We start from the raw sequence: 12,598 nt of genomic DNA, 5'->3' as shown, positions 1-12,598 counted from the left end.
CGTGTTCGGAGGACTTGGAAATAAAGTGATACATTATCGCTGAATTTATGTTCATATTTATCAAAATATCAGCATATGAATTTCCTTCTCACCTAGGGATATAAACGAGTCGAACCAAGTCGAGATTTGGCTTAATTAAGTCAAATCTTAATTTAGTTTTATGAAACTCGAACTCGAATTCGAGTTCGACGAGTTCAAAATGTAAAGTTTGAGCTTAAAAAAAATTAATTATTTTATATTTAAAAAATAAATGAAATAATAATTTTTCTTAACAGATAATAAAATACTATGAATATATATAATTTTACTATTAAAATAAATAAATAAATAAATAAATATATATATATATATAATCGAGCCGACTCGCAAGTTAAATATCTTTGAATTCGAGTTCGACTTAATCAGTTCGAACTCGAGTTGAACTTAATGTTGACCGAGCCCAAAAGACTCAAACTGCTCGCAAGCAGTTCGATCTGTTTGCAGCTCTATTCTCACTAGAGATAAAATACATTCTCACGAGCGATTAAGCAACTGGCATCTTCTGTATATCTAATTTGTCATTCTTCATTCTTGACTCAACACCTCTTGTACACTCCCTCAGTCTGCACCAGAATTCTGTAACTACCAAGACTAATCTCTTCGTGGACGATAACATTATTATTATTCATATCTGCTATATATATCCCACTTCATCTCCTAAATATTTCTTTTTCCTCATCAATGTTCTTTTTCAGAACTTCTACAATTTATTTAGCCCCCTTAGAAAATTGTCACATAAATATATAAATGGATAAAGAAAACAACTTGTATAATTCAAGGAGCAAATTAAAGACAGCAAAACCATTCATTCCTATTTATGATGTGTTTTTGAGGCACACTCGTAAGTTCATTATTTAATGGGCAAATTCCACTTTACCCCCCTGTGGTTTAGCATTTTTTTACATAACCCCCATATAGTTTCAAAAGCTATACGTAACCCTCTCATGGTTTGGATTAAAGTGTCAAAGTGATGGGAATGATCATTCTTAACGGAGTCACCTAAAATGTCAAAAATACCCTTATGTAAAGTTGAAAATTATTTATTAACCAAGGGGGGTTATGTGTATATTTTAAAAACCATAAGGGGGTTATATGGTAAAATATTAAACTATAAGGGGGTTATATGGTAAAATATAAAATCATACGGGGTTAATGTGTCATGTATTTATAAGGGTAATTTCGATATTTTTAGAAGTTCCGTTACGAATAACTATTTCCGTTACTTTGACACTTTAATCCAAACCATGAGGGGGTTATGTATAGCTTTTGAAACCATAGGGGGGTTATATAAAAAAACGCTAAACCACAGGGGGTAAAATGTAATTTACCCTTATTTAATTTTAGACTCACTGCTAAAGTGAAATGTTTGGCATGAAATTTGTTGGATGCCAATTTATTATGGTTTTTTTTTGGTCCCTTGCATTTATTATGTTAAGAAAAAGAATATTCAAGTACCAAGTTTTTAGCATTAGCGTTGGAAAAGATTTAATCACACAGTGTCCGTCATCTTCCTGCTACTCTTGGAAGTTAATTTCATGTGCTTATCAGAGACATTGGTATGAGCTACGTTGATTGCACCTCCTCAACTTTTTCCACTTGAATATTTATAATCTTCAATCTATTCCTATAATTACCCCTCGATACAGAGAAAGCCCAAATCCATACCAACCCAAACTTTGTAGCCTATATCAATTGGTGAACCAAATTTGAAGTTGCAAAGAGCAAAGCCCGGGCTGAAATTTCTTGTGCAGCAAACATGCCCAAATCCCTAATGGCATAGATTGAGCTCTCCCATTCAACTGCACAATTTGGCACAAATCATCCTGGGCCAGATGCAAACTTTCTGCGTAGATTTGCTGACGGTAATCTATCATGATTGAGTAGCCTGAGAATAAGGCTTATGCAGTAGGAGCCCCAATAAAGAAGGAGCATAGTTCAAGAATTGGATTGTGATTTTCCATAAAAATTTGTTTATATTTTCTATGAATACATTTTTTAATCATCTTTTTTATCTCGCACATATCAAATCATTACAGTATATTTTTCTACAAAAACTCCTAAAAATAGCAATTCAAACAGGACCGTAGTTCTTGAAGTATAATGAACTTGATATTGGGCATATTCACTGGAAGCCCAACACTGTAGTCCAGGTTATAATGGCTGCTCGCTGATATATAAGCTGGGTTAACAAGTAATTGTCAGATAAAGGATAGGTGGCATTATATGGCCCAATGTTTGGGCAAATTAATGGACCTAGTGTTCAGTGAACCGACCATCTAACTACGTGGGCTGGGCTAGAACTAAGCATTAGAAAGTGATTGTTGTTTTGTTATTGGAGACAAATAAATGATCCATTGGCAAGAATGGAAGTAAAAGTAACTCATAAGAGTTTTTTATGCTTACCATGGATATATATATATATATATATATTGTTATATATATATATATATATATATCATTAAGATTGTTATAGTTCTCAGAATAATAGCATAGCACAGATTTAATAGACAAAAAAAAAAAGGTATAATAGCATAGCTATGTATAAGCAGCTAATCGACCGTTTAAATATTCAAAATTGCATTGGAAAGCTGATAGGAATATCTAAGATATACAGTCATCTATATTGTATTGAATGGGGATACAGAAATGATAAAATCATATTGGATTGGAACAAATGGGGGTCTCCTATAGAAGATAGATAAGAAATAATAAAAAAAAAAGAAAACACTTTTTCAAGATAGGAATCGGTATCTGGTGCATTCAACGATTTCAGTATAAAATAAAGGAAAGAAAAAAGGCAAACCAAAAGGAAGGGGATGTGGCAAAATCGGTAGACGCTACGGATTTAATTGAATTGAGTCTTGGTTCAGATCAGGGTTTAAAACCTGACTGACATGTTTGGGGGAGGGAGGGAATAGGGGAGTTGAGGTAGATAAATTTTTTTTTTTTTTTTAAAAAAAAAGCAGCTAACATGGTAAATGCTTAATGTGATTCGTAGTTGAGACTCAAATTGCAGCATCTTTCATAAATCTACCATCCATCTATTTATGCACTTTATGATAAAAAAAAATATTCTAGCTTGCAAGAATGGTTCTGCAGTTAGTAGCATGAAGATGCAACATATGCTGCAAGTTTTCTCCACAAGCTGAGTTCCGTAAACATACAAGGACCAAGAAACAAGCGGCGAACCAATTGATATATTTTTTTTTTGGCAAACCACTCAATTCTTAAAGGGTAAAAAGTTTATGGATGTAACATACAAAATACCTAATTTTCGTATTTAAATCATAACAAATTTATGGGACCATACCCATGCATATGAGGCTGTACATCGTGATTGTCATTACACAAGAAACCTTCTCCAACCCCACCCCACAGCTGAAATTTTTGTAATTTTTTTTAAAGAAAAAAAAAGTGTAACAAAATCAGAAAACTGGGGAGTTGTCTGAGGAATCTTGATATGTGAATGTCCTAGGCAAACAGGGCTGTCTCCTGATATCAGAAAAAGCCTTTTTGTTAAGCTTTTATTAGTTGGTTAGTCTATCCATCATTCCTCAGTCCTGACTTCTCCTAAGTTTGGCTCAGATCCCTGTCAGAAGAAACTAACACTTGGGAAATGACTCCTAATCTCACCTCCACTTAAAATATTCTCTTTAGTAGTAGTTAACGGACACAGTTACTCAGTTTCATCAGTGCTTGATTGGATTATGAAGTAAAGAAAATGGGGCTGCATTTATTTAGAAGCCTTCAAACAATCTAAAACTTTCCCAGAAAGTTGGCGGATGAAGATGGTGATAGCAGTAGCTTCTTTCAGGCCCCTACCAATTAATTGCACCGAAAAAAAATCCTCTTTTCCACCTTCTGTCCTCATTAAATGCAAGCCCCCCACCTCTCCAGCTCCTCAACCATTAATTCTCCTTAAATACACACACATGTTTCTACTTACATATGCATATCTTGGATACAAAAAAAAAAGATTGTCTTTAGCAAGTAGATAATTTTGAATTGAACTTAGGAGGTGTTTGGTTACCAAGTTAAATTTGATTTGATGATAGGTGGACAACTATGAGAATCATTGAACGCGAATGAAAGCGTTAGATTTTACCCCTATTATTCCTGGCTTGGGACCTGTTTGGTTCAAATTCCACAATCACTGTTGCTATGATAAATTAGGGAAAAGTAATTAGTTTGATAAAAACAATGGATAAGTGAAAACCTACACGTTAATGGTTAATCATGAAATCCATTAATTGATTCCAATTGACCTTAAACAAATACTCTATTATGCATGGGTCTGGTTGACATTGAACTTTGAAATGCATTTATCAAACACATTCTTACTTATTTTATATTAATTAGTCATGGACACTTCAGTTACTGTGTTAATACATGCATTCGCATCTATTGCACTTCCTGAATTGTGACACTTTCTTGAATTAATTACACTTTTTCTTTTAAAAAAAAACTAACGCCTAAGCCGTTGCTTCAAATTAAAAGTGTTCAATGAGCACCTGTTAAATCAATTACGCCACCTTCAAACCAAACAAATTAGGGTGAATGACCAAATTCCATAACTATAGTGGGGTCTATGATTCCGAATCTGATTTTAGAATTTAAACCAAACAACTCCTTAATAAAATAATTCTAGTGGCACGCCAAAATTAAAATTTTTGATGGCCAATGTTACATAAAAACAGAAATATTATTGAATCTTTGCTTAGTGGCCATATTCATTTTCCAGTTGTGATCATATATATATTACTCCTATTTTCCACAATTAATGAGTTGTTGCCAAGATGACACCCAAATATCGTTTTTCCACACGTAGACGTTTTATAGAGGCTATTAAATTTATTTCTCTTTCAATTTCTTGAGAAAGGTACCCCCACGATACCAACACCTCTTCCATTAATGTCATTAAATGTTGCATGCTTACATTTCAAAACAAGTGGGAGTACCATATATCACTTATATATTCAGCAGTCTTTGATTATTTCAACCTTTTGTGCCTTTTTGTTGTCACTGTATTTGGTAACAAACCTGCGGCAGATTTGCAGTATGGACAAATTTTCACTTTCTGATCATAAGATCTCCTTTTGATTATTCCATGTACGCAATTTAAAATTTTTTTTTTTTGATAAGTGGGAGATTGTGAACCCACCGAAATCTTTTAATTACAATTCTTGCTAACTTAATTACTACCCAACCTAATTCTGTGTATCTTACAAGTTTATTTGGATTAGTTATTTTTGGGGGTGTTTTTGAAATATTTTACTGTAGCAATGTAGTTGAAAAACTTTTACTGTAAATGAGGTTATTTTTAGGTTATTTTTTTTTATGTTTTTTAAGGTTAGTTTTTTATTTTTTGGTGTTTTTGAAGTTGTTTTTTTTTATATATATATTTTTGAGATTGCTTTTTTTGTGTTTTTAGTATTTTTGAAGTTATTTTTGGTGTTTTCGAAGTTGTTTTTGTTTATGTATTACTGTAACACTATAGTTGAAAAACTTGTTTTTCGAAAAATGGCCAATCCAAACAGAGCTATGCCGAGAAAAAGTTGCTTATAATTTCTTAAGTTCAAGGAATTGTTGGTCTTTTTTTTTTTGTTAATAACAAAAATATATAAAAGAATTGTTAAAAAACTTCAAGATATGACTGCTCAATTAATAGCAATTCTTCCCATATATATATATTTTTTCTACATAGGATATGAGGATGACAAATGGCTGATACACCTAATAAGTCGGTCATAGTTGACACATAAAAAGTCATGGAAGTTAGTAGACTTCTTATTACGTTTGATTTGAGCACTTTGTAGTTTGTATGCATAATTACACTAATAATTAACTCATGTAGTTTGTGTCTAACGTTCTTGGTCTTTTTCAATCTGTCAAGTATTAATCATCTATGCGCAGTTTTAAGTCAGTCAAATTAAAGAGGACAGTATTAATGAAAAAGTATGGAGAAAAATAAAAAGAACAAAAAAGAATAATAAATGAAAGAAAACAAAGAAAGAAACTTTCTGGTACAAAAGGGAAATATGGCAACATTAGAAAAGAATAATAAATGAGTAGGAGGAAGGATTGAAGAAGAATATAAACCTCTTATGGCAAAAGAAGATGTTACGTAGAATCTCTAATTTTGAGCTTAATACTTACTGTCTCCATGATAATCTTTTATGTCAGGTGCAAAATTAAAGTTGCTATCCAAGGTAATGTCGCATAAATGAAGCCATAAATCATTCTTGAGTCTTCTATAATACTTATTTATTGGGAAAGCAAAATGAGATGAATTTCTTGTGTCTTTGCTTTGCCAATCATTGATAATGAAACTGGTCAGATTCAAAAACTTATTAATACTAAAGTAGTAGTAGTATGATACAAGTTCGTCTCAAATCCACTATTTCCCATGAAAAAATTAATTATTCAAGACTTGATTGAGCAGTCTAATTAATAATTCATGGTGGACAAGATGGATACTTGTCGCAATATCTAAAACAGATGGTGCCAATCTCACCGTTTCAAGTCATAATCTTTGACGTAGGCAACAGTTTAACACAGCAGCAAGGATGACTAAAAGCTATAAACATTATCTCAACTACTATATATTGATCGATGTTGATTCGCAAATTGCGTTTGTATTAAGTGGAAAATGAGAAGTTTTAATTCTATTGATTACTCGGCAATCGGTTGAGTTTGGATTGCTATTTTCTGAAATTTTTTTTGTAGAAAAATATACAGTAGCAATTTGATGTATATGAAATAAAAAAGCAATTGAGAAATACGATTACGGAAAACGTAAAAATTTTTCTTTGAAGAACTCCATTAATTCCAGACAAACCTTCAACTGTACTAATGTTACTCCAGACGGGATGTTGAAAAGGATTTTCAGCTTAATGGGGATAATTCTATAATTATAGTGCCCTTCAGTCCCCTGCAGTACGTTTTGGCAATATGCCAGTCTATTTCAAATTCTTTGCTGCACATTGTTATTAATTGTACAAAAGCCCTGGCTAATAAGTTTTCGGTTGAACTGATCAAACGGGCTAATCCCATCAAAGTACTTGAGAGCAAATAGCAATAAGCACTGTAGAAAGTTCATGGCCGATCTTTCTGAAGACCAATTCTCTGAGGAAGACACTTTCAATTCAAAAGAATAAAAAGAAACTAGAAAAAGAAAAGAAATTTCCCCTAGCATACTGCATTAGTGGTGAAGGTGGCCTCGCCAGTCGCCATAATCCATTCATCTATTGAGGCCCACGAGCGGGAAAATGCAGATTGATTTGACAAATGGTGGTTTAATTGGATTTCACAATTTGAATTGGTTAATGGAAGCAACCCCACCTGCATGTGAAAGGGAGACTGGGGCTGGGATGGTTCCCTGCTAATTTAAAGGTAGTTGAGGTACGTTCTTCTATCTCTCTGTGTTCAGGTTCTGTCAACTCGAGCGTGCATGGAGGGTCTTGACTTGCAAATTAATGGAGGGGACTGGGGGCTGTGGGGGATTACTACAAGATTTGCACTGTGGGTACCAAGAAAGGGGTCCCCCGAAGCACAGATGCTTCTTCCTCTGGAGGCCCAACTGCCAATTTCACATAGGATAACATATCTTTCTTCCACCTACCTTTTTTCATTTCTTGGAGGAATTTTCACCTAACATTCTTTTGAAGTTCAGTTTACCAGCTCTGTCATTGAATTTAAAGGAGATTAAGAGATGCCGTTTACCTCCTCCAAGTTTAATTAAGACACCCCTAGCCCATAAGTTCTTGAGAGGGGAGGGGGAGGGGGGGGGGTCAAAACTTACATAATAAAGAATCTAATATAAGGTGGATTTCCACCTAATTCATGAACAATTCCACGACATAATACGTGCAAAATTAGTCTGTGGTTATTAAAGAAAGTGTCTCAATTATACTTGACATGATATTTTTTAATGGTTGACAGGAAAAAATATATAGCTAATGTCCGTGGACAGACCTATATTGTGATCATCAATTAATTGCATCAATGGTTTCTTGACTTCGTCTAACCGCAAATTCAATCAATCTGACAATCTCTTGAAGTTTCGATTAACCATTTGGCCAATATATGGTGCAGCAAAGATGAAGTTAGAGTCAAGCAACTTAACAAATGTTCCCTTTACGAGTTTAATGGTGAAAGTGATGAGTAGACTTAAGAATGAGTTTATTCTTAGATCTCAAGTCCACTATCCACACAACCTTGGGTCCAATTTTCACCTTTTCTTGAATTTTTCATCGAAAATCTGTAGTAGGAATTGGTCCACCATTGACTTTAACATTTAGATAATTCCAGAGAAAGCCGGATACCATTATTGAGTCATTGAAGTTGAAGGATCAACAAAATTCAACTTCATCTAGTCTAGATTTTTCAGCCTCCGATAAGGGATAACTAACTAATTCTTCAACATGCATGCATGGACATATTTGGAGCCACTGAATTGAACCCTCCATCGATGAAGTTGTCAAGACAAGGACCATCAACCTTTTTGACCGCAAAATCAAACACCAACACTGCTGGGGCTATCCTTTGACTGTTTCATGGGAGTGTCCAAAAATCAACTTGACATTTACAGCCCGTAGAAGAAGTCATTATATATAATAAGAAGTTTAGATGGATTTGGCGTCAATAATCATTAGAGATTAGGGCATGCCCTTGTATCACAAGTTATTTATATGAGAGTTCTTGCACATGATATTTGTTATTAAAAGTGATTGAATCTTACCAACTGAGTCCAGTTCTGCTGGCTTTTTGGTTCAACCCTATATATAGTGCTATATATAATTAATTATTGAAAAGTTAAATTCTTTAGATCTTTCCCCTGCCTACTTGGATGAGCTTTGCGAGTAGTCAATCAATTGCTGGATGCAAGACCATTCCCATGCTAATCTCATTGTCAACCGTGAGGGAGACTAGTCAACAGATGACTCAACCGGATCCCAACAATTTCCTAACAACTTAACATGGATGAAACACAATTTCCAAGCCTTGAATGTACAGCAGAGATTTTGCACCATCAAAAACATATCTTGCAATTGAACACGAAAGGGTATCGTGTAATGTGCATGAATATGGAATCTCCTAGCGTTTCTGCAGAGTAAGCGAAGAAAAATGAAAATGGCACCCCAGATTGTGCCAAATTCAGTGGTCCCTTTGCTGTTTCTGTGAATAATTTAAGTTCGTATGACGAAGATTGGTAGGATGGGGAAGTTGTGGAAAAAGAAGGCTTAAGCAGTGTGTAAGCAAGTTGAGGGATGCAAACTACAAACATGTAACATGCCAAGTCCGACAATTCTTGTCCTTTTACTTCATTTCTAACCATATGAAGAATATTCAAAATTAGTTACTGAATTCCTAACAATCATCGCCTCCAATAATTCATGGGATACTCTCAAAGAAATTTCGTTTCAGTTAAACTCAAACGCTGTGTTCTATCCTTTTCATCTTGAATTTCGTACATAAAACAAAATAACTTTCAGGGATCTCTCCCATTTTCGTCGCATTCTGGAGCAATTGGTCGCTAACGCGGATAGAGTTGACGGTATATATTGAATATAATTTGGAAGCCAAATAATGACCAATTCGCATGGTACTAATTCATTTTGGGTGTTTGGTCTAAAGAGTGCATCGGGGACGCTCTAATTTTTTAAGAACGTGAAATTAGATAGGAAAAGTGACTAAATTTAGAGGGCTGACAAATATATATAATTGTGGGCTTATAAACATATACTAGTAAGTTATAATCTACATAAACAACAAAAAATCTTTGTTTTTCGGTCATAAAAGTTCTTTGATTCTTCTTTTTTAACCAGTTCAGTTTCCATTGATATTTCATTTTTGAATCCGGGAGGAAGCAGCTGGAGAGGATCGAATTGCAACGTAAACACATAAAATGGCAGCTCTTGCCAACCTTGCTATTCAGTATTCACCAACTGCTTTCCTCAGTCCCCACCAACGTGTGAAAACAAAAACAATGATGGTTTAAATGTTGTCTTTTGCAACGTAGAAGTGGCCAATGTCATGAATATTTTGGCCAGAGAGGTATGCTAACAAAACAAAACAAGAGAAAGAGAACCTTAGCTAGAAGATACATAGTCTTCCTGCCATGAAACGTGTGAAAAACAGGAGGAAGCATTGGTTCACACAGAAGTGGACAATGCATAGGAATGATAGTGACGAATCACAATTTGAAGAAATATGATTTTCAACCTTTTCATAAGCGACAATGAAATGAACCCGTTGCACGACTCCGTAATTTATTTCCTCTATTGTTTTTGAGTTATTAGATTGTACTTTTTTGGATCAATGGATGGATGCAGGGGTTGATGGATAAATCAATGAATAAATAATTTCAGATTGTACTTTCCTTTACGTGTTGCAAAGTTTGTCACAAAAAGGTATAAAGTTTGTTTTGCTATATTACGTTTCGCGAAATGAAGGTTGGTAGACAACAAGTAAGAATCACTACTATAAGCTGGCCTGTGCGTAAATAGTATGCCCTTTCCTTGGAATGCCATGTAATCTAATCAACTAGGGTTGTAATCGAACCAAACTGTTCGTTGTAATTGAACCGTGAGTAGTTCGGTCGAAAACTTGATTCGAACTTAGGTTGACTAAGTTCAAGTCGAGTTCGATAGAACCTAACGAGTCGAGTTCGACTATTCAGCAGTAAAACTCGAAGGCTCGTCAAGCCTTATCGAGTTTTTTAATTTTAATTTATTAATATATTATTATTATGAAATTATCCTTGTGCCTACAAAAGTGGTTGAATTTACGAAATGTTTTAGATTGCATAAAATTTTTTTAAGGGTGATGATATCTTTTTGCTCAAAAATTGTAAAAAAAAAATGAAAATTTGAAATTTTCTTGACTCAAGCTCAATAAGGCTCACTTTGACTCGAACCCATTCGAGTCGAGTTCAAGTTCTATGAGCAATGTATCGAACTTGATCTCGAACTCGAACATCCTTCTTGCAAATCGAGTCGAGTTCGAATATGCCAATATTCGAGTTTGACTCGACTCGATTATATCCCTATAATGAACTGAGCGCCTATTAATCTTTATCTAAAATTCAAATGTTGTCCGAACTTGTTCTGCCCCTGAAGTGTCATTTACGCTCAAAAGAAAAATGTTTTGAAAATTTTATTTGATATTGTAAGAATATATGTGTGTGTGCGTATGCACAACAGAATTTCTAACCTCAAAGATTGACTTAATACCAAGACTTGCTTTATGAGTGTATTCAAGATCTTGAAACTTTAAGACATATGTTCAATTTTGATTTTATGTAAAGAAAGGCCTACGTTCAATACAAACTAACAAGAAAGACGTGTGGTCTCTAATGTTCTCTTCCACATATATGGTAATAGGGCTAATTGTAATTTATCCCCTTTAAGACATATGTTCAATTTTGATTTTATGTAAAGAAAGGCCTACGTTCAATACAAACTAACAAGAAAGACTTGTGGTCTCTCATGTTCTCTTCCACATATATGGTAATAGGGCTAATTGTAATTTATCCGCTTAAGTTATACCTTAATTTTTACTTTATCCCTTAATAGTTATTTTGTGTCACTTAATCCTTTGAGAGACAAAAATACCCCTCTACTATGTAATTTGTTGCCTTCTTTTTTTTTTTTATTGTCTCTCTTCTCTTTTTTATTCCAAATTCGTTTTCTTTCATCAAATTTTTATTTCTAAGAAAATAATAAATTTATCTAACAAAAGTTTAGGATGTCCATCCTCTAATTTACAAAATTGAAAAAACTATATATATTTTTTACAAATCAATTTCATCTATTTTCAATTTAAGAAATAAAGAAACAATTTTTTATTCTATTTCTTTATAATTACACTATTCACAGTCAATTACCTATTTTTACAACCACACATTCATATGCCAACACTGGACATCTTTTTGTTGTTTTTCCTATAATAAGTTTTTCTTTGTTAGGATCTTATTTTTTTGCCATTTTTTTAAGAATACTTAGTTGTTATTATATTCCCTAATACATGTACTCATTTCATGCGAAAGTTTACCGCCATCAATTAGAGTGGTCAAACTCAAATAGCAAATGAAAGTTTAATGATCAAAGGAAGTAGAAAATTCGAAAACAAAAACTTGGCATAATAAAGAGGTATTTTTGTCTCTTAGGGGGTCAAGTGACGAAAAAAAAGATCAGGGGGTAAAGTGAGAATCGGGATATACTTCAAGGGAATAAATTGTCATTAATCCATGGTAATATAAAGTCAAAGAATAGTAAAGATATAAGGCTACTAAATAAATGACAAAAATTTATCATTTTATGAGCACTAATCTAATAGAGTCTCAGATAATAGTCTTTAACTAAAAGATCGTTTAAAGAGTCAGGGCTACAAATGATTTGGGCATATTTCTAACTCAAACATATCGTTATTATCAGCATGGTCATGAATCTCGATCAATACCGGGGATTAAAAGCCCAAGGCACCGGACAAGTGATAATCAATTTTAATGATACGTTTTTTTTTTTTCTTAAATTATTAATATCGTGAGAATTAATGT

The sequence above is a fragment of the Coffea eugenioides genome, chromosome 2, assembly GCF_003713205.1.
Source record: "Coffea eugenioides isolate CCC68of chromosome 2, Ceug_1.0, whole genome shotgun sequence".
NCBI lineage: Eukaryota > Viridiplantae > Streptophyta > Magnoliopsida > Gentianales > Rubiaceae > Coffea > Coffea eugenioides.
Note: the sequence above shows the minus strand (reverse complement) of the source record.